The sequence below is a fragment of the Lissotriton helveticus genome, chromosome 3_1 (genome assembly GCF_964261635.1).
Source record: "Lissotriton helveticus chromosome 3_1, aLisHel1.1, whole genome shotgun sequence".
Lineage (NCBI taxonomy): Eukaryota > Metazoa > Chordata > Amphibia > Caudata > Salamandridae > Lissotriton > Lissotriton helveticus.
The window spans coordinates 571,922,151-571,949,796 of NC_136061.1; the positions used below are offsets into that span (position 1 = coordinate 571,922,151).

Genomic DNA, 27,646 nt, shown 5'->3' on the forward strand with positions numbered 1-27,646 from the left:
GAGCGGCTGGCAGGGGCGCGCGCTAGCAAGTTTACCGGTGCGTAGGCAGGGAGATTAGGTAGGAGCGCGAGCGAGGCTGAGGCGGCAGGGCGCGTTTTCTTCAGATCCCACCCACCCACCCCAATATTTTTAAAAATAAATAAAAAAATAAAAATAAAAAAAAGGAATGATATAAGAATTTCTATTTTGCCACTTCAAGACATTATATTCTCTAGCTGAGGCTTAGGGGCGTAAATCGGGGGAGGATAAGTCTAGAGCGGGCTTGTCCAGTCCTTCGTGGGGGAGGGGGAGTTTAGTGAGAACAAATTGAGGGGAAGAATTGAAGGAAAAAAGGTTTGGAAGTTTAATTCAGTATTGTGACACAAGACAATTATATTGATGGTTTTGGTGCGATTTTATATATTTGCAAATTTAAGATGACAAAAGGTTTCGGTTTTATTTGCCAAATTTGCATTGTAATAATAAAATGGATTATTTGATGGGAATTTATCTGTCTTGAATAAAGTGGCCTTTTTTGCTACAATGATTTGTGTGGTCTGGATTATGTGGGCGAAACAGACTGCGCCTAACCACGCTCTCTGTTTCCTCTTGTTTGTAACCTCAGGGCGGTGCTTCGTCCGTCCTACAAACATACGCATCTTCGAATTCACACACACACTCACATTCACACACGCGTATATTATGCAGGTACATAGACATACATCAACTAAACACCACTAAAACACACTTCCGCACACAAACCAACGCACATCCACGCACACACAAACCACGATTGCAGGGAAACAACGTTACTAATACCTCAAGTTGGCATTGTTGAATTAAAAGTGATCACAACGAAGCCAGGACAACTGAAAATGCACAATGGAAGAATAGTTGCGTCTGTTTCACGGACAGAGAGAAAACTAGAGCCCCTGCTGGTTTCTGAGAAGTGCCGATGCTCTGCCAATGAGAAGTAATAAGGGGACGGGGTGGGTACGGTTAAAGAAGCGAAGAAACAGAACGCCTGCTGGGCTAGTGTTTGCATAGTGTTTAACTGCATACTTATGCTGCCTCAAAGCACTGTGTGGAACAGCAGAGGCTAGGGAGGGAGGGAGGAAATCTGCCAGGAAAGGAGGAGCTTGTACTGGGCCTCAGACCCCCGTATCAGCACGAAGTTTGAAGGCCGGGGGACAGAAACATACTCATATGCATGCCTACCATGCTTCAAAGGTCCCTGCATCGAGACCGTTTCATATGGAGCCACTGCCAGTAATTGGACCTTTCGGGGAAGATGGTGTGCACTGGGACCCGAACCAAGCTGTACAAATGATAACCCTATCTCGGCCACGGATCAGGAGTCAGACCCTTAAAGGAAACATGAAAAAAAGCATTGTCAAAGTCAACAAGTGAAGTAGGCTCTTGCTCAAATATTAAGCATGGCGCCGCTGTTGCAGTGGAAAGAAACAATGTAAAGAGTGCTGGGAGTAAGAGGAGTCCCACAGGTTCAATGGCCGCAGGGAGGACGAGGCTCTGCTACTTCCGGTGCCTGGACAAATCCAGCATGGAAAGGGAGGAAGAGGGCGGGGTGAAAGTACAAAGCTGCTGCATGCAAGCCAGGATTTAAAGAAGCAGGCACCATTAATTATATGAAACTCCAGACGCATACGAAAACAAATTTAATTAAAGAAATAAAACTATACAACGGACTGTTTATAAAATTGGATCATGATGAGCGCTGAGCGGAATATGTAAAATTAACAGCGCAGCGCTCGTGAGAGCTCCATGCTAATGCATGCTGGGCATCAAAGAATAAAAAAAATTCCCCTTGGGCACAATTGAAAAGTGAAAGCGGACGAAAACAGAAGTTAGGCGGTGCTGCTTCCTGAATAAACGGAAGTGACATTTCTCATCCACAGCCGACCCAAAGCCTGCTAAGAAGATCAATGTCACTGTTAACAAATAGCAAGCCGCAGTAGTAATTACCGGGAACTTGACCCCTGATATAGATTACAGGAAGTCTCGGAGAGACAACCCATGTTCGCTGCCTATGCGAGACCTAAAAAGTTCATTTTTCACATGCGTGGACTGATAATTACAATTGACAAGCAGTGTTGAAACACCTAAGAACCTAGATATTTGGAGGAACAGGAGTATTTTAATTCTATGTTTGGAAGATGCAACCAGACTTCCCAAGGGATTGTGTGGATTTTGAAGCATTTCTACAGGAGTAACTGCTGGAGTGTTCATGCACTAGGAATTGTTACCTTTTAATATTCAAGCTCATATTCCTATGGATTTGGCCTACTGTGTTTAGTGTGGTACCTTTTGCAGCTCTGCGGTATCTTTTGAAGGTATTCCAACACTCCATCATGGTGGCACTCCTACATTCCTTTCGAGGAATCCCTGTTTATATGAGGCTCCTTCACTACATTTTTTCACTTTCTGTTGTGATGTTCCACTTCTGGAACATGTTGAACGCCTATGTAAGGAGTCTATTGTGAGCTAATAAGAGGCGAGCGTTCCTCGCTTTGGAGTTTGTGGAATGCAGCGCAGCACACGCTGACTCAACGTCGCATGGTCACGCAATGTGCCGCTATATTAGTTTATTGTGGAAAGCCCTATGAAAGGAGCCTATCTGATATAGACATCTAGCAGCAGATTACTTAACTTTTGAATTCTCCCGGGCGCTGGTCTGAATCTGGAGATTTTTCAGCAGTACCTCTGTGCCCCAGGGGACAGCATCGTATGGCTCTACGATGACTTCGATTCCGACCATGATGTCAGTGGAGCCATATAAGTCCCCTCCTGCGCGTGATTGTCAGTTTCTTCTTTTACACACTGTAACGCGGATCCGGAGAAGCGGTTCCTTTCATCGATTTTTTTCTCGACCTGCTTCAATACTTTGTGTTGGGGAACAGTGTGTCTTTGTCTGATGTCTACAGGTTTCAAACCTTGTGGCAGGGACATCTTGAGGATTTTAGGGGCTCTGGGCCAAACCTATTTTGCGGGCTCCTGTTAGAACAGGTTTGAATTTATGATTCAAATTCATGCCATTATTGGCCAGGTCAATGACAGTGCACAGGCAAAATGGTCCAAATTCTAAATGTGTTTACATCTAATATTCAGGGATAGTGATGTGTGGTTTCAATATTGTAACACAGCAGCTGATCACTAATATTATTCAAATATTCTCTGTGACACCCTCCCATTTCTCATATGTGAGATCCTATTGTGATCTAAACGAAACCTTTCTATATGGATGTTGCATGAAACATAAACACAACATTTCTCTGCAAAATGTCTGAAATAGACTTTCACACATCACCTACATTAAAAATAAATGAAAGGAAAACGGTATTTAAAACAATCTTTTTAAGAATTATTCAAGGTCATCAGGGCATGGCCCTCTTCAGAACAGAACAGACTCTATCTGTGTGCTCCCTGAATGGCTGCGGGCGTGGGCCAGAGCCCACTTTGCCCATGCCTTAAAACGCCTCTGCCTTGTGGGTCTTGTGGCCGACATATGTCAGTGATGGACCCACATACATGTGGTGTTGAGGTGAGCACCACAACGCCAAAGATTGTGCCTCCTGCCAGAAACTAAAACTCAAGTTGTTAAAGGAGTGACGTTTGAGATTGATGGTGGCGCGTGTGTCATGATCCTCGGAGGCTTCCCAGCCTCTGTCTTCGTCTCGGAAAAGCGGGGTTGATCTAGGAGCCAAAGCCGGTCTGGAGGATGCCGTTCTCCAGGGAAGTCAAAAGGTAAGAGGCTGTTGAAGTCGTGGCATTCTCGGACTTCACTGCGTGGAGACCCCCATGTCTCCTCCCACTCCCATGTCTCCTCCCACTCGACGGTTGAGGAGGCCGAATGCAACTCCGCACTGCGCCTCCCCATGTTTCCGGGAGCCGGTGCGTCGATGGCTCAGATGAAGTAATATTATAATTCCTTGCACCTCATCTTTGAGACCCCATCTCCCTCTGGAGTGCCTTTAGGCCTCAGGGAAGTGAGTGGGGTGCCATCGGAGAGTTTGTCCTCAGTGACGGTTGAGCCGTTGGAGTCGAGGGGTCGGCACGCATGCACAGTCCTTCGGGAACTCGACCAATGATGCTGGACATCGATCAGCTGACTCCGATAGTGACGTCGGTGCAATTGGTCGAGGTTGCTTCTCCTCCACCATGTAGGCGTCGTACGACATTGGATGCAAAGTCAACTATTCAGACTGAGTGGGATAGGCAGTTTTGATTCCTTCTCAAGAAGAGGTTGTGGAAAGACAGCCTATGTCAAATGAGGCAGGGCCCTTTCAGCCCATTTCTGAGATTTGTGTGCCTCAGATGGATGAGAGCTGGTTGTCTGCTCTGGGAGAGACTCGTGGCCTGGATTCTTCTCCAGCTTCAAGGTTGCTTTCTCCCCCTGGTCTTGCCACTGAGGCAAGTTCCTCCTTTGCAGACATGCTAAGGAAAGTGGTTATAGTTTCAAACTTGTAACTTCCTACGGTGCAAAGGTCCACAGACCCTTTGATCAAAGTCCTTTTCAGGGACTGGAAGGGGAAGAACCTGTTCTTACATTTGGAAAGACCCTTTTTGATGTTTTATTGGATACTTGGGCGAAGCCTGAGTCAGGGGCCTCAGTGAACCGAGATATTGCACGCAGACCCCTGCCTGCACCTGGGGAGCCAGTTTGTCTTCATAGACTCTTTTCCACCTGTAGCTTGGTGACTCCAGTTACAACTTCTTTGCAGGCTGTGGATTCTGTTCCTTAGACTTCAGTGGGTAAGGAGTCTAGGACTTGTGCTGTATGTGGTAAGCATATCTTTGCTTCGGCAAGCTCAGCCTTGAGATCCACAAATACATCTTGTGTGCTGGGGTGATATTCCCATGCTTTATGAGATTGGATACAGAATGTCTGCTTGGAGATTGGTGATTTGATTAAAGATGGTCAGCAGGCTGCTTGGCTTATCATAAGGTGTGGTAAGAAGACTACGGACTCTGTAGGTAGAGCTGTGGCATCGGCAGTGCATTAAGGCATCGGGCTTGGTTGGCAACTTCGGGTTTCTCTGAGGTTGTCCAGTCGACCTTGGTCGACATGCCATTTGATGGTGCCCATCTTTTTGGGAGTCAAACTGATGCAGCATTGAGACACTTCTGTGAAAGACAGAAGTCTTCACAGTCATAGCTTTTCGTTGTTTGTTACTGATGTAACTTGTCTTATACTTGAGATGTAGGCTTTTTCATTCAAAGAGAATAAGCTTTGTTAGGGCATTTCACATGTCCGTTGTTGGTTTGACCGCTTGGTGTCCTGCAAGAGCAGATGCTTTATTCTCAGTAGCATTTACTCCCTTTTCTTAGGCTGGTATTGATCTAGATGACCAAGAGAGGTTTCCCTTTGTCCCTTGTCCTCTGAGCTTTGAGGTCAAGAGGTTATTGTCAAGAAACGTGTCTTTTTGTATGGACGTTTTTCACAAGCTTCTTTGAAGCAGTTCAGTATGCTAAAATGAGCATGGTTTCGGCCTTTTGTTGTCACTCATAGGAACATGTTGGTATGCCAGACGTAAGCCTGATATATAGGGACACTCTGGTTTATTCATTAGAGTACTCGTTAGAGTACTCAGCATAGTATGTCCTCACTACTCTTGTGGTGTGCATATTTATTATGGCGCTGATGGATTCAGGGCCTATGGTTTGTATTCTTCTGAACACATGTTCTTGTGGTTCATCCTTCATTAAAGTCCTCTTGGACTATTTGTTTTTATGGTGTAGGCTGTCTTCTCCTTCTGAGCGGATTGCATATCTACATTTTTATTATATGAGCTTCACTTTTTGGAAAACTGTGAGAGTAAACTCAGAGTTTATAACATATTCTTTGGAAGACACAAGTTAGTAGCCTTCCCCTCTGTGGAGGGGTTAGGTAATTCATTTGTTCATTCCTAGAACATATGAGGTGAACTCTGTGTCTACAAAAACATAATGAAATTCCCCCATGGTCTCATGATAATTTCTTATAAGGCGTAGCTCATGTATTTAGTTAATAGGCCTTCAGATAAAGATAGGTACAAAGTTATTTATTCTCTTGTTTTTGATTTTTATTCATTTTCTCTGTAGTTTATCAAAAAAGACTTTTTTTCCATTTTTACTATTTTTCCATGTGTATTTATTTATTTATTATGCTTCTAAAGCGCGACAGCTACCCAAAGAGGGTTTCCCGGCGCTGGAAGATACTAAACCAAAGAGCTGATCTTAATACTCGGAGGGGAGGCAGGAGGAAGTTACTGATTAAAAAGCCATGTTTTTATGGCTCTGCGGAAGTGGATGTAACGAGTTTCCAAGCGTAAATTCAGAGGGAGAGAGTTCCAAAGCTTAGGGCCCAACAGGGAGAAAGATCTTCCCCCGATCCTTGCTCGGCGCACTTTGGGCACGCAGAAAAGGCCTTGAGATGAAGATCTCAGGCAGCGAGCCGGAGTGTAGGTGTGCACGAGGGCTTGTAAGTATCTGGGGGCATTTCCCCATTTGATTCTGTGCATAAGGCTCAGTGTCTTAAATTTGACTCTATTTTCGATTCTTAGCCAATGAAGTGCCTTAAGGTGACCGGACATGCGTTCCGTTCTGTGACACTTGCAAAGTAATCTTGCAGCAGCATTCTGCACAAGTTGAAGGCGTCTCATGAATGCCTGTGATGACCCCAAGTAGAGGACATTTCCGTAGTCTATTCATCAATTCATCAACAATACTTATAATCAATTAAACATTTTAAAATTCAATAAACAATTCCTTAACCTCTCCAGTTCATTATATACATAAAGAAAGATTTATACAATAGAAAATAAGCACCCTGTCTGACACACTCTTGTCATCATTCACACTTACTCATTCATACAACTCCACACACTACTTTTTACAACCTAAAACAATTTCTACGGTTGAGTTTACACAGATATTAATCGTGAATTTCCACGCCAGGTCTACGCGCGTTTTGGTGGACTCGTACCACCTTCCTCAGGACCAACAAAGAAAACGTTTTTCTCTTCAGCGTGTGTGCGCAGGGTACCTGAAATCACAAATATAATATAATGTACCTATGACAAATCTCTAAATCCAAAGGACAGTTGAATTAATCTAACACATTCCCTTTGTACAACACTTAATGATTGCTATAAGGTATCAATTGCACACAAGCTTCCCAACACATTCGGGGTATGAATCTATCTTATACCTAAGGGGCATAGTTCCACCATATTTAAGAGTGATACCAGAGTGAAAAGTTATCACATTTAACATATTTTTCTTCATTAGATGTCTAATTGGAAACAATCTGATGGATTTTATCAGGCATTTAATTCAATCCAAAAGATGGGACACCTTGTCTCAGATGAAATTCTGTGATAAATAAAGATATATTCTCACCCTTAATCCAGATATGAACAAATGTATGATGTATAGTTCTATTTGTTAATTTCAATTCAGTCATATAATTTTAATCATTCTGGCAGATTGGATTTATGTTCCTAAAAAGCAAAACGTAAGAGTTTTAGGACTCATTCTTGGTCTCTATAGGAGTAGATGAGTGAGATTAGAGTAGTCCTATCTTACCCAGGGATTCGTCGAAGCAATAGACTTAGTGGCTGTGCTTATCGGCTTTCTTCATGTAGGATATTAAAAATGAAGGATTATTTAAAACAGGTAACTCCGTTGTTTTTCTGAAAGTCAAATTAAATCACATAAGTCTCTCTATTTTCATATGGATGTCTACCTTATATTATGATGTCATTGTTGGTATATTTATCACTGACCTTTTTGTCCGTTGTTAACTTTATCTCTACAACTTCTGTTCTTCTGATTTGTCAGACATCTCAATATATTTGCTTATTTCCGCACCCGTTTTTCATTCACAATAATCTGGAGTAAGGGGGTAACATGTTTATATTTAGTGTTGATATGATCTTTATCATCCTTCTCTAACTAAGCTTCTCGATGTTTATTTGCAGTGTATCATACTGATTTATTAAATATTTAAGGGTTAATCCCCTCATGTGCTAAGATATAACACCCTTATAACTCCTTCGGGCTCTATGAAACTTTATGCCAATAGCTTCTTTGGGCTCTATAACATTTTTTTGCTATAGGTCTCACTAAATCCATGTACCTAATCATGTGATGTTAAATGACAATCTCTGGCCATAACTCGTTTAGTTTTAAATAAATGATGATATCGAGTAATATTAATACCGTGTTTTAAACCTTATAGCAAGGTCCTCAGGCTTACAATATCGAGGACACGATCTAATACTGCTTTAAAGGTACAAAATACTCTATTAAGATAAACTAATTAAAAAATACAAGATTCTCGTTCTTCCCATGCTGTCCAAACACGCCGACTTATTTGTACGTAACTTGTTGATCATGGGTGAAAATCCTATAGCCAGCACTCCCCGTGTTTTACGGCCAAAAAAACGCCGTATAATTTGTTCTCGTTAACAGCTCTGTTTTATAAATGCAGCGATGAGGGTTTTTAGAAAAAAACTCAGTCCGTTCATCGGCAAACGGCGACCGGGAAACTACAGAGGAGGGATACCTCGTATCGGAACGAAACGCCGAGACTGAGCGTTAACTACTTTACAGTAACCGAACAAACTTTTGTGGATCCCCTCCCGGTTACTGCCTAATACACACACGTATTAAGCATACATATTTCAAACCGACAACTCGGCGTGTTCGCTTGGAACAGAGGCATACACACTTGTTCTCTGGCATTTTCTTATTGACATACCCTCTATACGACTTACCAACTCCCAGCGAATTCTGATTGATGTCCACATTGAGCATTTATTCTTCTAGACCTGTATACATGCAGTCTGGTCACAAGCCCTGAAGAGTCGTTGTGAACTACATCCACACGACGAAACACGTGTCGGCTGATTGTGGCTGATTGTGGACAGATTAAACAACCCATCTTGAAACACACATTCAAGAATCTGCATCTGTCCTTTTATGATACTGTTGTTGTGCTTTGAATTTAATTGCTTACCAATTGCAAACCCTATGTTTTTTGTGTGCGAGAGCAACGCTGTTTTTTAGCTCTGTTTTATAACCAGGTGGGAGCCCGAAAACCTACTCTTCAGGTATTCTAACCCGGAAGTGATCTAAACCGGGAATAATATATTGTAGGTTACGTTACTCTCCTTGAGAAAACGTGGGCGCCATCTTTAAATGAGTTTGTAGAGGTATTAAGGACGTTTTACACGGTAAAAACAAATCGTTGAAATACCAAAATAATAATTTCGGGAAGGGAGTATACTCAAATGTAATTAGTGATCAACCCTGCTTTTTATCTTATATCGTTCAAAGTCTAATAGTAGAGAAAAATCTGCACATGTGATAAGATGACATGGTCAATCAAAAAGTTAAGAACAGAACCATGATATTTTGCTACACTAGGAGAGCCATCTTGAGATGGTCAAAAATAAAATGTCACCAAAGTTAGTTTCGCTGTTAGTTATTACTTGTAGACATATAGCCTTAAAAAAAGGGGGTCTACCGGTTCCACATCTAATTTCCTTTATCTCTATACCCAAAATGAGTTGTGTTGGAACTGGGGTCACCAGCTCCCCGTGGGTAGCATGACACGAGCGGGTAGGCATCCGAAAGCTTATGTGTTAAGCGACCATACAGCACACGCAGCCACTGAGACAGTAAAAATGGGCACGCAATGAGTGACACCACTCCAGTTAGTTTGTATAAAAATTAGATAACTTTTATAAAGAGCAGAGTCAGGGAAATCAAGAATTACAGTATCAATATCTCATTGTTTTCCTTCAGAATACATATGTTTCAACACTTTGTAATAAATACTCAGAGGAATAAATATTAAATATCAGATAAATATTGAATATTAGATAACATTAAGTGTAGATAACCACAGGCCTGACCGTAGCCTTGCTTCTTGTCAGCACCTGTAAGAAATACATTAAGGAGACAACCAAATGAGATTGCATCATATTAGTTCTGTAGGCATATTACCCACTTCTCACCAAGCAAGGGTGAGCGTTTCACAGCAGTAAACATGTTAATAAATAACTGAAGGTTTCCCGTAAATGCGGCACTAAAGGGGAGAAAATATTTCATTAAGGATAAACAACCCCTTGTGCAGGATTAACCATTTTAAGAATCACTCCCAGCATGAGTGAGCATTAAGCAGTTCCATAGTAGAAGTAGAACGTTTCATTAGTTATGCACCAACATTTCACCCAGGAAGTAACCACTTCTCTGAGCAGAAGTAAACATTTATAACAGGTGAACCATGCATAAGGCTTAGGCTGAGCAGGACACTAGGCGAAATATGGATAATCCCTGGGGTTGGGCCTAGCCCTCGCTAATACTCTTCATCCTGGTACTGTAGGCATTCTATTACATCCTCTAATCAGGGGTTATCCTTTTATGAATTGAGGCCTATAAACTGTGGTCCTTGGGACCTCTAAAACAGTCCAATACCAGGGTAAACACCCCCTTAATCTAGTAGGGACCATTCATTATTAATTATCCTGTTCGCAGGTGAGAACAACATTTCATGTAGAGCCATTCATATTCTCAATAGCAATAACTTATTTCAATAAAGGTTAAAACATTCAATTAGCAGAAGTAACCATTTCCTTAATCAGGAATAAACAGGTCATTAGAACCCAGGCCCCATTAGCAATTTTGCGTAGCAAGCTCCTCGGATCGGCAGGGCATGTAATAAGATTTTCCTAGCTCCTGCAGCTTAAAAATAACAGCCCCTTATGTAGGACTAAACATTTCATTTACCCAGAATAACATTCTCCTCAAGCAGGGATCAACCTTCTATTGATTATATCTAAACCCTGTGCCTAAGAACCAGTAAGACAATGGCACATGAGCAGGAATTCTCAGGTTGGAACAAAACCTTTCATTAGACAGGCACAATTAACCAATTCCTTGCTCTGCAGTTCTTGACGCAGGGATAAAACATTTCAGTATTCAAGAGTATCCCTGTTGGTAGGTAGAAGTTAGAACACTGGGGCAGGAGTATAAAACATTCCATTAGGTAAGTACCCCATAAAAAGGCTCAACATTTCCTGAGATAATAAACGCTGCATTACTCAGCCATACACATGCATAGGGCTACACTAACTGGCATGCAACTGTACCCCAGGCAGGGGTTAACTTTTGTTAGCTGAGGCCCCCACGGTGTCTTTTGGGGGGCCCTGGCCCAGTTCCAGTACTTGAAGGGGCCAATGGGGCTATTCCCCAGTACAGGGAGCCTTCTGACACAGCGCCAGGCAGCAAATTCAGGTCCTGGGCACACAGCGCCTCGCTGATGCAGCGCTTGAAGTTAATGACAGATGCTGGATATACAGCGCTTCACAGTACCTCAAGGGTCCCCAGGCAGCAGCCGAGCTCTCAGGTTCACAACGCTTCGCAGTAACAGCGCTGGCAATGGCTTTCTGGTGTCAGTTGTAGGGGAAGGGAATATGGCAGTCCTGGAGATAGCGCTTCTCTGGTACAGCGCTTCGCAGGGGACACAGCAGTTCTGGGAGCTAGCGCTCAGACAGCAGTAGCGGTTGGGCAGTTTCCACAATAGCGCTCCTGGCAGCCACAGATCCTCAAATGACAGCGCTGGGCACTCAGGGTTAGTTACAGCCCCAGCGCTTCGCAGGCACAGCGCTTCTCTTGGGCCATTCCCATAAATAAGGCAGTTCAGGTAGCGCCAGCAGGACAGGTAGTCCACGGTGCTAGGGAATAGGAGCGCTTAGCCAGCAGGCAGTTTATTTTAGTTGGAATCACATCAGCAGGACCAACAGGACAGGCCACACAACAGTGGCAAACCAGCAAAAGGGATCCCAGGTGGCGTCAGGGAGCGCGGGGAGCGACACAGCGCCAATACCTGGTTGATTTCTCAATAGTCCTGCGGTGATTTGGTTTCTTCTCGGCGCTTCATGTTTCTTGCGCCCTTGTAAATAGCAGTCTCTGGGTTCCTTGAAGGGGGTGGGGGTTGGAGTTGGCTGGTATCAAATCTCCTCAGCCGGTCTCCTTCAGGTGGACTCTGGGTTCCCCTCCCGCCGGGCCAGATCAGGGGGCAAGTTCAGGATCCCTCAACACTTGGTAGGCAGCACCTAGGCCCTGTCACTCCTAGTGTCATAGGTCCCTGTCTAGGCCCCACTGCCTAAAACTCCTGCGTAGGTTCTTCCCCAGGTCTGTGCTCCCTCAGTCTGACAGGAAAGTTTCCCTCCCTTTCCTTATTTAGTCCCAGTTGACTGTTGGCAGTGGCAGTTGGTGCCACCTCACCTGTTCCAGAAGGTTCCAGGAGGTTCTAGGAGGTTCCACCATTATGGCTATGGACAGGCTGGCAGGCTAGTATGGATACATTGTTTGAGGGTTCTAGCCAGCTCCTGACTACTAGAATGCGCCCACAAAGACCACGCTGCAGTAGCAGGGGTCAGTGGCGGCCATGTTAGGGGAAGTAAGCACCTGCACCTTAACATTAGTTTGACCTACACAGGGCTTTCTTCACTACACAAGGCCTATACCCTTTTGTTACAATAGGGGGCACCCTAAATTAAAGGAATAAAAAACGAAAAATTCTGGGGAAAGGGCCAAGTCCTACACGTCTCCCCCCCAGCCAAAAGCCAGGGTAGACCGATCATCACCTTGATGGGCTTCCCTGCTTGGGGCGGAAAAAGGTGGACGCAGGCCCGTTACTTCAATGGCATCTGCCAGTTCTTCACCAATCAAACCACCCCACTGGTGTTCCCTAGTGGGATGCGGCCAGGACTGACCTCTAGACAATCCAGAGGCCACTGGCCCTTGCTCTTTCTCAGAGTGGGGGGCAGTAGCCCCAGGCCTGTGGTACCTTTGGACCACTCTTCTTCTCAACCTAGAGTCTAAACCCTTAGGTTGAACTGGTGACAGGGGCGAGTCCTCCCTCCCCCTGCACCCCCTCTCAGAGTTCTGCACCCTCCCGCCTGGAGTAGTACCCCTAAGAGTCACAACCGGGGGGACTCTGATTACAGAGATCCTTCCCGCCAGTTCAGGCAACCCCTGAACCTGGCCACCCAACCCGGGATCTGCACCCTGTGGCTGGTCCGGTGCCAGAGGAGAGTCCTTCCTCCCTCCGCACCCCCTCCCAGAGTTCCGCACCCTCCCACCGGGAGAAATACCCCTGGAAGTCACACCGGTAGGGTCCTTAGTTACAGGTACCCCACCCTCCAGGTCAGGCAACTCCTGAACCTGAAACACCAGTCCAGGTTCTACACCCTGTGACTGGTCTGAACCCCGAACCTCGGGTACGCTGCCACCATTAGAAGTACCTGGCACACATAATTCCAAGGCTTTCAGCTCTAACTCTGTTAGCTGAAGCTGGTGCGCCAGCCTCCTTCATCCATTGCAAGACTCTCACTCTCCCTCTCATGCTCTAGCATCCTCGACGACGCACACCCCCCAGGTACTCTTCTTCCTTGCCCCAGAACATCTTCCCGGTAGCACATTGTCAGACACAACAATGTTGAGTAGGCCTGGGTGTTCTGGTGTGCCCGCCTCCCTGGGTGTGACCTGGCCCTCCTGTTCCCCATCCCCTCTCCCCTCTGGGTGGGCTCCTACCCATGCCCTCAAATCGGTACGGAGTTCCTTCTTCCTGGTTCTCCGCCCAACAGGCACCCCCATCCCCTGACAAAACTCCATTATGCCAGGTGGGGACTCAGATAAATCTGGGAAAAGATACCAGGACGTGGGTGTCAGGATTAGGTCAAACAGGTCTTGATACACTCTACAGGCTAGACAGTGGAGGGGTCAATTACTCAGGCTTGCACACACAATAGGTGTGTAGCCTAATTGCTGTGCACCCTGTCTCACTGGAGGGTGCTGCATGGTCACAGGTCCTGGATCCCACCGCTCGACACCAATATGTTGGAACTGGGGTCACCAGCTCCCCGTGGGTAGCATGACACGAGCGGGTAGGCATCCGAAAGCTTATGTGTTAAGCGACCATACAGCACACGCAACCACTGAGACAGTAAAAATGGGCACGCAATGAGTGACACCACTCCAGTTAGTTTGTATAAAAATTAGATAACTTTTATAAAGAGCAGAGTCAGGGAAATCAAGAATTACGGTATCAATATCTCATTAGTTTTCTTTCAGAATACATATGTTTCAACACTATGTAATAAATACTCAGAGGAATAAATATTAAATATCAGATAAATATTGAATATTAGATAACATTAAGTGTAGATAACCACAGGCCTGACCGTAGCCTTGCTTCTTGTCAGCACCTGTAAGAAATACATTAAGAAGACAACCAAATGACATTGCATCATATTAGTTCTGTAGGCATATTACCCACTTCTCACCAAGCAAGGGTGAGCGTTTCACAGCTGTAAACATGTAAATAAATAACTGAAGGTTTCCCGTAAATGCGGCACTGAAGGGGAGAAAATATTTCATTAAGGATAAAGAACCCCTTGTGCAGGATTAACCATTTTAAGAATCACTCCCAGCAAGAGTGAGCATTAAGCAGTTCCATAGTAGAAGTAGAACTTTTCATTAGTTATGCACCAACATTTCACCCAGGAAGTAACCACTTCTCTGAGCAGAAGTAAACATTTATAACAGGTGAACCATGCATAAGGCCTAGGCTGAGCAGGACACTAGGCGAAATATGGATAATCCCTGGGTTTGGGCCTAGCCCTCGCTAATACTCTTCATCCTGGTACTTTAGGCATTCTATTACATCCTCTAATCAGGGGTTATCCTTTTATGAATTGAGGCCTATAAACTGTGGTCCTTGGGACCTCTAAAACAGTCCAATACCAGGGTAAACACCCCCTTAATCTAGTAGGGACCTTTCATTAGGAATTATCCTGTTCGCAGGTGAGAACAACATTTCATGTAGAGCCATTCATATTCTCAATATCAAAAAGTTATTTCAATAAAGGTTAAAACATTCAATTAGCAGAAGTAACCATTTCCTTAATCAGGAATAAACAGGTCATTAGAACCCAGGCCCCATTAGCAATTTTGCGCAGCAAGCTCCTCGAATCGGCAGGGCGTGTAATAAGGTTTTCCTAGCTCCTGCAGCTTAAAAATAACAGCCCCTTATGTAGGACTAAACATTTCATTTACCCAGAAAAACATTCTCCTCAAGCAGGGATCAACCGTCTATTAATTATATCTAAACCCTGTGCCTAAGAACCAGTAAGACAATGGCACATGAGCAGGAGTTCTCAGGTTGGAACAAAACCTCTTATTAGACAGGCACAATTAACCAATTCCTTGCTCTGCAGTTCTTGACGCAGGGATAAAACATTTCAGTATTCAAGAGTATCCCTGTTGGTAGGTAGAAGTTAGAACACTGGGGCAGGAGTATAAAACATTCCATTAGGTAAGTACCCCATAAAAAGGCTCAACATTTCCTGAGAGAATAAACGCTGCATTACTCAGCCATAAACATGCATAGGGCTACACTAACTGGCATGCAACTGTACCCCAGGCAGGGGTTAACTTTTATTAGCTGAGGCCCCCACTGTGTCTTTTGGGGGGGCCCTGGCCCAGTTCCAGTACTTGAAGGGGCCAATGGGGCTATTCCCCAGTTCAGGGAGCCTTCTGACACAGCGCCAGGCAGCAAATTCAGGTCCTGGGCACACAGCGCCTCGCTGATGCAGTGCTTGAAGTTAATGACAGATGCTGGATGTACAGCGCTTCACAGTACCTCAAGGGTCCCAAGGCAGCAGCCGAGCTCTCAGGTTCACAACGCTTCGCAGTAACAGCGCTGGTAATAGCTTTCTGGTGTCAGTTGTAGGGGAAGGGAATATGACAGTCCTGGAGATAGCGCTTCTCTGGTACAGCGCTTCGCAGGGGACACAGCAGTTCTGGGAGCTAGCGCTCAGACAGCAGTAGCGCTTGGGCAGTTTCCACAATAGCGCTCCTGGCAGCCACAGATCCTCAAATGACAGCGCTGGGCACTCAGGGTTAGTTACAGCCCCAGCGCTTCGCAGGCACTGCGCTTCTCTTGGGCCATTCCCATAAATAAGGCAGTTCAGGTAGTGCCAGCAGGACAGGTAGCGCTAGGGAATAGGAGCGCTTAGCCAGCAGGCAGTTTATTTTAGTTGGAATCACATCAGCAGGACCAACAGGACAGGCCACACAACAGTGGCAAACCAGCAAAAGGGATCCCAGGTGGCGTCGGGGAGCGCGGGGAGCGACACAGCGCTAATACCTGGTTGATTTCTCAATAGTCCTGCGGTGATTTGGTTTCTTCTCGGCGCTTCATGTTTCTTGCACCCTTGTAAATAGCAGTCTCTGGGTTCCTTGAAGGGGGGGGTTGGAGTTGATGGCTGGTATCAAATCTCCTCAGCCGGTCTCCTTCAGGTGGACTCTGGGTTCCCCTCCCGCCGGGCCAGATCAGGGGGCAGGTTCAGGATCCCTCAACACTTGGTAGGCAGCCCCTAGGCCCTGTCACTCCCAGTGTCATAGGTCCCTGTCTAGGCCCCACTGCCTAAAACTCCTGCGTAGGTTCTTCCCCACGTCTGTGCTCCCTCAATCTGACAGGAAAGTTTCCCTCCCTTTCCTTATTTAGTCCCAGTTGACAGTTGGCAGTGGCAGTTGGTGCCACCTCACCTGTTCCAGAAGGTTCCAGGAGGTTCTAGGAGGTTCCACCATTATGGCTATGGACAGGCTGGCAGGCTAGTATGGATACATTGTTTGAGGGTTCTAGCCAGCTCCTGACTACTAGAATGCGCCCACAAAGACAACGCTGCAGTAGCAGGGGTCAGTGGCGGCCATGTTAGGGGAAGTAAGCACCTGCACCTTAACATTAGTTTGACATACACAGGGCTTTCTTCACTACACAAGGCCTATACCCTTTTGTTACAATAGGGGGCACCCTAAATTAAAGGAATAAAAAACAAAAAATTCCGGGGAAAGGGCCAAGTCCTACAAGTTGTATCTAGGATTTCTACAGATTGATACGAGGGAAAGTATATACATACATGCTTGATGTGTCACACACTCTTTGTGACATACCATGCTATATTTTCATTGAGTCCCTTTCGAACGCTGTCAAAATGAAAAATCCAAAAACTCTCACGTTTTCTGCGAGTATGTTCCATCAATTGTCCTATTTTATGCTGCACTTTCTCAAGTATGCACCAACGTAATTCCACTTCATTGTGATTGAAGTCTAAGCAGTGTTGCACAATTGGTGCTGTGACTTTTTTTCATCCTCACTGCTGACTTATGTTCACTAAATCGTGTGCGGAATTCACGCCCAGTCTCGCCAATATATGCGAGGCCGCATGGACATATGATGATGTAAATAACATTACTGCTCCTGCTATTGGTTATTGATTTTAAATTAACCTGTATGTTGTTATAACTCAATGAGTCTGTTATTATTGCAGCATCACATGCATGGCATGAACCACATCTATGGTTACCACAAATCGGGGGCAATCCTGTGATAGATGTCTGGATACTACCCACTTTACATCTACTTCTGGTGTGAACCAAACGATCTTTTAAGTTCTTATTTCGTCTGTATGCTATTAAGGGTTTCAAGAGATGAGTCTCACTATCATCTGTTTCCAAGATGCTCCAATTCTTGTTTATAAGGTTTTTAATCTTATAATTCAATGATGAGTGATTAATGACACAAGTAATTCTATCTGAGGGTTTACGTTTAGTGCCACTCAATAAAGAATCTCGGTCATAATATTTGGCTCTTTTAAATGCTTGCCGAATCAATCGATGGGGATAGCCTCTTAAAAGGAGTCTCGCTTTCATTGCTTCGCCATGGTGTTGGTATTCAATCAAATCTGTACAATTATGGCGTATCCTGAGGAATTCGCCGAAAGGAATAGAATCTTTCTGGCAGTGTGGGTGGAAATTGCCAAACTGGAGGACGGTGTTTTTGGCAGTTGGCTTCCTAAACAAGCTAACCTCCAGTACACCACTTCTTCCGCTGATTTCTATATCAAGAAATTCCACCTTATCACTATGGTAACTAGAAGTGAACCTAAGATTAGGGTCACTGGAATTCAACCACAGTATAAAGTCTTCCAATTGTGTCACATTGCCACGCCACACAAAAAAAATATCATCTATAAACCTACGCCACAAAAAACATTTTCGAAAAAGGGAGCGACCTCATTATATAAATTTTTTAGTTCCCATTCGCCCATGTAGGCATTCGCTACACTTGGGGCGCAAGAAGCTCCCATACTGGTGCCCTTCACTTGTTTGTAGAGGGCACCATCATAATCGAAAAAATTATTTAAGAGAACGATCTCCAAGCATTGCAGGATAAACCTGTCAGGTCTGTTGTCAGGATACCTTTGTAACAGTGAGGCTACTGCCAGTAACGCCTGACATTGAGGGATGATGGTATACAACGCCTCAATGTCAAGCGTTACTAATATGTCAGTGGCTGTATTGAAAATTGTGCCTTCTGTCTTGGTGATCATATCACCCGTGTCGCGGATAAAAGATTCATATTTCTGTGTCAATGGGCATAGAAATTTATCTACGTACTTGGATAATGGCTCAGTGCTTGAGCCAATCGTTGAAATTATTGGTTGCATAAGGGGGTTGCTTTCGTTCTTATGAGTCTTAGGTAGACCATACATTGCTGGGACTATCAGACAGGTTTTGTTGAGAAAAGTCAATTCATCCTCGCAAATATAGCCCTCTTCAAATGCAATTTGAGTTACTTCTTTTATGGTTACGCTAAGACGTTGTCATTCTCTTGGGTTTGCTGGCCTATAATGTTCTTTCACACTCAACATCTCTAGCATCTTTCTATCATATTCAGATTTATCAAAAACAGTAATACCCCCACACTTATCACAGGGTTTAATTACCAGGTTTGAATTAGTTTCGATGTTTCTAAGAGCTAAGTTTTCCTGTTTCGATAAGTTAAAATTTTGTTTGATAGTTCCTGTCAGAAGGCGTGTGACATCTTGTATTACCCTACGCTCAAATATTTGTACTTCAGGTCCCACCATGTCAAGTGTCGGAGTAAAACTCGAAGGGGGTTTACAACCAGACAAGTTGTTGTTTTACTGTTCTCTAGTTTTGCCATCAAAGAATTTCTTTAGTCTGACTTTCCGAAAAAATGCAAAAAGGTCTTCATGCAGTTTAAATTTATTGAGTGGGGTGCAGGGAACAAAGGACAGCCCTCGACTCAGCAGGGTAGTTTCCTCATTGTTTAAATTCATGGATGATAGATTGTAAATTGGCATGATCTCACTAGGATTATTTACTGTTCCACTGTGATCTGGGTCTACCACCAATATTGCTGGTTTCGCGTCTTTACATACTGCTGCTGAGGTTGTGGGCTCATCATTTGTGGCCCACCTCTGTCTTGTTGCCAGTGCTCAGTTTTCCCCCTGTATGGACCTCTCGATAAAAAACCACGTGTGTGTGCATTTTGGTATCCTTGCCTGCCCCTAAAGGGTGGTCTAGAATTGTAACGTCCTCTCCCTGAGTCCTGGTAATTGTCTGTATCGGAATCAGAGGAACCTGTGTCTAAAAAATTTGTATAGTTCTTCCTATAGCTGTTGTCATAATTTGGGTTGTAGTTGCCTTGATTACCACCTTGATAGTAGTTTGGATTCAAGTATGGATACATTTTTTCCTTTGTGAACCAACGTGCATCCTTTTTCAACTTCTCATTTTTTTATTTGTTAAGTATAGGTCAAAATCTTTCATTTCGGATTGAATTTTGTCAAGTTTATTTTTTGCCTCCTCTACTGCATTAGGTGATTGAAGTTTGTCTTCTAGGGTCTGGATTTCTTGACTTAAAGCCATCATTAGATCTTTAGCAGTTTCAATAATCAGCATCATCCAGTCCCTGGAGCAGCGGTTTGATATTAATGACCACCGCTCCGGGAACTTGCGAATTTCAATGAACAATGCAGGGGCATTCCGGACTCTAAGGCCACATGGAATCACTCCTAATTTTAAGTATTCAAGCATGTAGAATGCATGCGACTCAATACGTACTATGAACTATATACGTAATATGAACTCTGTGTCTTACACTGTGTGGTAGGTAGTGTCGGAAACAATCTGATGGAGAGTTTTAGCTGCAATTTCCTTACCTGTTTTCGGTCATACTATTTATGGTTGGAGTTTTTAGGCTTTATAAGAAGCTATTCTTGTTATTCTCCCACAATGCTTTTTGCACCTGTCTGGAGGGTATTTACTACCTGCCTTTTTGGGTATGTGTCTATTTTCACTGTGTTTTACAAGTCCTTGGGAATCCATGGCTGTTACTTCTTGAGGCAGGCTTGTGATCAAATTGTGTTTCGTATCACAAGTGCGTTCCATTTTCTTCTTTCGCTGGCCTAGGTATTTTGAGCGTGCCCACGGCTCGGAGTTGTGTTCAGACTTTTGGACCAAGACATAAAAGGCCATGTATGCGCAGGCTTTGTAGATTACTGTGGTCCTGCAGTAAATGTGGGCCAGCGATGCTCTATGTTTTGTCAGGCCACTCGGAGTCTATTCTGACACAATTATATATATATTATTTGTATGTCCAGTTGATCTTCGTGGGAATTATTTTTATGACTGGCATCATTGATGAAGATCAATATTAAATTCAAACCTTTAAGGTCTTTTTAGTCTCTTTACATTACATTATGTAACCTTTGAGTGGTCATTTTGTTCAAGCAAAATTCTCAATACCATGAAGGTAATATTGTTCATCTTTCTTTTGGTGTTCATTCATCGTCATATGATGGAATGAGTCCTGAGAGTCCTTTTAGATTTTATCAGGACAGTTCTTTCTTTTATGTTTCTTTATTATTGTGAAGAATACGTATTACATGACTTTTGTCTTGCACTCAGCCCTTTCAGTCAACGAGTTTTCTTTCCACTTTGGGGATAGAGGTTAATTTCTGATATCTGACAGATGGTTCTTTAGGGTTTTCCCTCTTTTCCTTCAAGGGCCAATTCTCTCTGGCCTGTAGGGTTGTCTATTTTTATATGTTCTGTGACTGTGGTCATGGATTCTACTAAGCGCAAAGCTCTTGTTCTGCTATTCCTACGTACATTTGGTCAGTTGTTAGTTATGACCGACTGGTTCTCTTTGAGGACTTTTGTAGGATTGGTTCGCAGACCATTCTCCAGAGGGATATAGCTATATCATTTAAATCAAAAGTTAAGGAATCTGCGGCTAGATGTCTCTATCAGATGTAAAAGTTACTTACCTTCAGTAACGTAATATCAGATAGAGACACAGTCTAGCCGCAGATTCATCAACTCCCTGCCCATCCTTCCAACTCTGCGAATGTCCTTTGAGGTAAGGGTTATATCCTTTTGCAGCACTGTTTTTTTTATACCGGTGATCACTATCTCAATTTATGTTAGAACTCAACAGACCACGTGGCCTGGCCACATAGGTTTTACTTAGATGTTACTATACCGTCCATTTCCAAATGTGTGGTCGGTAGGGTGGTGGGTGTTTTCTATTTCACACTGGATTGGCCAGCAGTGAGCAGTGTTGATTTATTTATTCTTTCTTTTAAAGTCTTTGTTTGGTATCATCATACCTTGTATTGGCACTGTCAATATGTCACACAATGGTGTGATTCAACAAACAGCATGGTGTTACTTTTATAGGTTTTATTTTGATATTATCATGCTACTCATTACCACTGATAAATGGGCTATTGTCATGAATGGTCTATAGAGTATAGGGTTTTCTTCCCTTGCATGGTGGTTATTCACCAGGGTGCAGGGATTTACGTAACCATATGCTTCGTTGATTCTTTGGGGATTTTTCTTTAAAATCCATGTTGGGTATTAATATACCATTTGTTGTTTCTTCTTTATTAATGTTTCAAAGATATTTTTATCTTTTTGGCACACTGTTTCCGCAACCAGTTTCTATAATGGCTCCGTGTTCTGGCGCGGAAGGTTTAACAGAAGAAACTGGCATCCACGCGCTGGTGGGGACCAATATGGCTCCACTGACGTCATGACCGGGGTCGACGTAATCACGGAGCCGTATGACGCCGTCCCCCGGTGCGCAGCAGTAGTGCTGAAAAATTACCAGATCCAGACTGGCGTCTGGGGATAATTCAAACGTTAATGAATCTGCGGATAGACTGTGTCTCTACCAGATATCACATCACGGAAGTTAAATAACTTGTGCATCATGTGCTGATAGTAGGCGTGTGCTCTTTGCATAGGATTTTGTGAAGAGCAAAGCAACATATACTTAATCACACTTCATGGTCATGTAATGTGTGATGTGCTGGCATGTTTTTTTGTTAACAAACTAAAGATCCATCGGCATGGCAAAGCTAAAGTGTTGGCTGCATGTGTGCCATCAGGAAACAATCATCGGAGCTGGATGAAGTACAGGTTCATGTTGTTTCTTTTGGGGCATTGTGGGTATATTGTGGTCTCCATTTATTTCTTGCTGATTTTAAAATTGAAGATAAGCGGACTTGTCCCTCCTGGGAGAAGTAAGGACAGTGGCCTGCAATTTAGAATTTGAAGACATTAAAAAGCCCGTTAACGCAATCCCTGTTTTACTAAACTTTGACCCTGGGTTAGAGAATGTGGTCATGTTTGATGCGAGAAACAAACGGTTGGGAAGTGTACTCTCTCAGATAACTTTAGAAGGTAAGGAAAATATAATTCTATATGCTTCTTCTGCGTTGTCCCCCACTGAAGCGAAATTTTCTGTAATAGAAAAGAGACCCTTGCTTGCACCTGGGCCTTGTAGCATATTCAATACTTTATTTGGGGTAGGCATTGCACAGTTCGCTCCGATCACAATCCTTTAGTTAAGTTGCTGACTAACGAAGGTCTGTTTAAAGCTTCAGCAGGGATAGCAAGGATGTCCATGAGGCTTCAGGATTTCATTTATTCAATTGAATACGTGCCAAGACAGAAAAATGTATTAACTGATTTTTATTTCACGCATGCCTACTGAAATGCAGGAGTGTCGGGGAAGCGATTGGGAAGAATTCCATATTGCATTGGTCCAATTGGTGAAAAAGAGTGGAAGACAATATTCCTTAGACACCTCTTTACAGCAGCTTATTGTTTGTGTGGAACAGGGTTGGCCCAAAAAGCATGTAATAGATAAAGAATTGAATGCTTGTTGGGAAATAAGAAGTGAGCTGCCCGTGGTACATGGAAATGTGTATAGAGGAAATAGAGTGATTCCTCCTGCTCATTCCCAAATCAGAATTGTAAAATTGTGTCATGAACGGCATGAGGGATTGTGAAAACCAAACAAAGTATTAAAAGATGGTATTGGTGGCGTGGCATAGACGTGTGCTGAGAGAATGGTGAGAAGTTGTGTGTGTTGTACAAACACGGAAACATCACTTAAGACTTTGAGACCAAATATGTGTGAACCTATAACTCCCCCGAAAAACGTGGCACACAGTGGCTTTTGACATAATGGGGCCCATTGGTTCTCCTGCTAAGTACATTATTGCACTAATTGATGTCAAGGTGGCCCGTAGTCAAAGTGGTGGAAAAAGTGGGTTAGGAGAAACCACTTTCATTTGTTGACAAAGTTTTTGTGGATGAAGAGTTACCATTGCAGATAATTAGCAATAATAGGGCATGGTTTGTATCTAAATTGGCTAAAGAGTATTTTATTAAAATTGGTGTCAAGCTTAGGACCACATCTGTGCACAATCCTAGTGGGAATGGAATGATTGAGGTATTTAATAGAGTACCTGCATTCAGCTTGCTACCAAGAATGGAGCTGATTGGGAGACACAGATTTTTAAGACCCTGTGCATGTATAAGAACACTACCCACGAAGCTTTGGAAGTTTCCCCATTCGGAGTTATGAATGTAAGGGGAGCCAGTACTAAATGTAACCCAGAATGTTTGCTGCAGGTGAAGATACCACTACGTCGGTGGAGGAGGTGAGGGAAAATAGTATGGCTAAACATCAGAAGTACTATGCAAGCAACCTCTTATCTGGCCTATCTAATTTATACAATGGTATTTCTCCAAATGGACATTTCCCCCAGGGAGACAAAATCTCAGCACAGAAATTAAATTCTTTCCGCTTTAATTTTTTTATCAAAAATATATTTTCTAATTTTCTGCATTTCCATATGCTTTTTTATAATTTAATGTTTGACTCATGTACTCATAAAAACAATTACAAATGAGAGACAATAATATCACATTTCAATAGATTGGAATTTTTCAGTTTCGAAACAATTTATCATGACCCTTAAAAAATAACCACAAGTTATGTGTGGTATGATTGATGGTATGTGTGAGAAGAATGCAAGGAATTGAAGATGGCGTAAAAATCTTGGTTATATTGTTTGAGGGTCATGATAAATTGTTTCGAAACTGAAAAATTCCAATCTAGGTTTTTTTCTAATTGAAATGTGATATTCATGTGGGAAATGTCCATTTAGAGTAATACCATTGTATAAATTAGATAGGCCAGATAAGAGGTTGTTTGCATAGTATTTATCCCTTTCCCTCTCCTCTTAGGCCTTGAATTAATTGGGGGATACCTTACTGTATACAAGTAAACATCAGAAGTATAAACAGATGTTTGATTTCAAGAGAGAATCTGAGATGTTGTGATTACAAAGGGAATGTGGGTCAAAGTAACGGAATCTTGGAAGGTAAAGAAAGGTGAGAGTCAGTTTTCTGATCCTTTGCAATTTACTATGGTTTTGAGGATTGTTGGTTATTAAGTGATGGTAAAGAATGGAACCTTAGGAGAATTGCAGTTTTAAGAGGTGATTGCAATTCTTGGAGTACTTCTGGAAGTAGGGATAGGGCAAGGTTTGAGTTGAATGAGGAATTAGGTCAGGAGAATAAAAATGATGGTGAGTTAACTCACAGGAACAATTACAGAGAGGACGATGTGCAGTTGGAGGAAGATGTAATTGTTGAGGAGGAAGTACCGGAAAGTGAAGGCTTAGCTGGGTCTAATGAGATGGAGGAGAGGAGCAGTGGTAGAGAGACAGAAGACTCATGCCTGGTGGTAACAAGATACTTTGGGTTGAACCCAGGTCGATGTCTGATTTTATGTCAAGACCGAAGGCCAATATTAAGCAGTTTATCCTTTTTTTGCCACCACTCATCAGCATATTTAAAGCTTCTATAACTTATAATCTCAAAACGTTCCAAACATAATAAAAAACCCCAGCAACTGGTCCTCTTCCTTCTTTTATTGCTGCTGCTCACTCAGATAAGTGCCTGTGTGCTGCGCTTGTTTATGCCTGCACATTTATTTTCGAAGCCTTTCATGTATTAATAGCTTATCTGTGTGATTTATGGGAATGTTTATGAATTACATTCTAGGACGAATGTTGATTGATGTGTCCAATTCGATGTGTGATTGAATTCAGATGTTTTGAACTCTTAGATTCGCCACGCTATTGTTGTGGTGGAAGCGCTTACTTTGGTTTGGGGGATTCAGTGATTGAGAGTTTCTTTTCAATCATGTAATTTAGACAGGGCGTACCTGGGCTGACTTTGAATATTCAACTGTTAGATTTTACAGTTGAGACTCCCGGCTGCGCATGTCCTTTGTGACGGCCTTGACATCTAGACCGCTTTGATTTGGGCTTGCAGCGGCGGAAGTGTGGTAGTGACATTGGAATTCTAGACCGCTATCAGTTCATACACATGAGTCTTAGCTTAGCTCGCTCCCGATCTCTTTTTGTCTATTTGGAGACTTCATAAAAGCCGCTCCTGTCAGAATGTTCATATCCTTACAGGATTATTCTTGGAAGATACAGACACTTCACGAGGGGTTTGTAGTGTGCCGGTGAAGATTTTGTTTCTAGTGTCTTCATCGTATATATTAAGCTTAATTGTTTAAAGTCTGTAATGGTGTTGTGGTTTAAAGTGCTTATCAGTTATTTTAAGTCTGTGTTAAACAGTTTATTAAGGATTGTTGAGTACTTATGTTGCAATTTGTTTTTGTTTTTTTGTTTTTGACTGGTATATTGGAACTAAAGAGTGTTTTTGGTAATAATTTTACTATTTAATTGGTTACCCCAAAATGGAGCAAGGCAAAGGGTCACATGATTTTTCTCTGGAGGAGAAACTAAATAAAGCGATTGAAAAAATAACTATTGAGGTGTCGCAAAGAATGGAAAGAAAGTTAGAAATGCTGGTTTTAAAGACCCCTAGCATTCAGGAAGAGCATTTTTGATCTGCTAGTGTGGCAGAGTTTTCCCATAAATCTGGTAGCGAGGCCTCAGAGGAAGCATGTGACGGCCAGTAAGTTATGACAAAGAAAAATAAATCTACTTTGGTAGATTATGACAAAGAAAAATAAATCAGCTTAGGTAGAACATGGCAATTGTAAGATGCCAATGGCATCAAGAATGGGCAAGAAATAGGCATAGATTATGACAGACCAAAAAGATCAAAAGGGCGCAAACACAAAGTAGTTATTTGTGACGAGTCCTCCGGAAGTGCGGAGGTGCTGCTCACTTGTTCTTCAGATTTTGATTCTGAGGATGATAGCTCTATGAAAGGGAACAGGCCAGCTGAGGGTAAACTGAAGAAGGAGGGTGGGTAAATTTTGGACTCTTTTGGTCAAAATATGTTCGACCCATTATTAATTAAACATCCATTGTCTCCTGCATGGTCACCTTCAGATAATGTGGCGCAACATATCCAATATTGGATTAGAAGGGAGATCATTTAGGAAGTTCAGGTCTGATTCAAGTCAGAATGCCCGAGATCCACAGTGGATAAGAAAGTTTTGGCGGCACTTGACCTAGATGCCAAGATCATCACTAAGGTGTGGTAGTAGCCCCAGGAAGTTCCTTGATAATGGTCTAAGGTCATCCCAGGGCAGACCTTTAGATGTAGTGGGTTCACTGACGAAGATTTTTGAAATGAATAAAGAGGCATATGTGTTCAAAAATTACAATGATGTTGAGGAGCTTAGACAGTGGATTCAGAGGGCAATTTGCCTTCTAGGCAACGCCAATACAGCTTTGTCTAATGCTAGAAGTAAAAGCATCCTGTTAAAAATAGATCCTAAATTAGTAGGTCTAGCAGGAAAAGAAGAGGAACCATCTGCTAATGGTCTATTGTTTGGCGATGGCTACATTAAGAATCTTTCAGTTCCATTCAGAAATCTCAGAAAGAGATTAAGAAAGTGTTTCAGGAGCTTGTTTTTAGAATGGGCGGGAGAACAAGGAGTTGGTTCCCAGACCGTGGTCAAGGTATCACAAGAGGCTCCTTTGCTCAAGGATTTAGAGGCTATCAGGGACAGCAATGATACAGCAGAGGCAGATTTTACCCCCGAGGCAGAGAGCTCTGGGATGATACAATGGTGAGGACAGAAGGAACAGAGGATCAATTGTAAGACTATACCTTTCTGTTATCCCCTTAAAATTGGGCGGCAGACTTGCCCAGTTTGATCAAAATTGGTTGTTGATTACAAGGGATTATTGGGTGTTAGAGACTGTTCGGGGATTTGGAATAGAGTTTGTAGGAAGACCAGTGCAACACTGTATACTAAGAAGACTGGTCTTTTCAGAAAATCAAAGGAAGTTGATAGATTTAGAGATTCAGGAATTGATTGTGAAAGGAGTGGTTGTGATAGAAGTGGAACGATTGGATGGTTTTATAAGCAATATTTTACTAATTGAAAAAAATTACAAGGGTATGTGTCCAGTAATAAATT

The 27,646-nt window shown here is 43.0% G+C and overlaps 1 protein-coding gene and 1 long non-coding RNA gene across 3 annotated transcripts in view; one reads left to right on the top strand and one right to left on the bottom strand.

Moving 5' to 3' along the window:
- The window catches only part of NME9 (NME/NM23 family member 9), a 697,622-nt gene that overhangs the window by 19,617 nt on the left and 650,359 nt on the right, over positions 1-27,646 (top strand). The gene's annotated exons all lie outside the window — the stretch shown is intronic.
- Positions 6,968-8,432, bottom strand: LOC144824667 (uncharacterized). The gene is made up of 3 exons (XR_013609047.1): positions 7,764-8,432; positions 7,564-7,670; positions 6,968-7,021 (listed from the first exon to the last, which is right to left on the bottom strand). It is a non-coding gene; the product is annotated as an uncharacterized LOC144824667 (long non-coding RNA).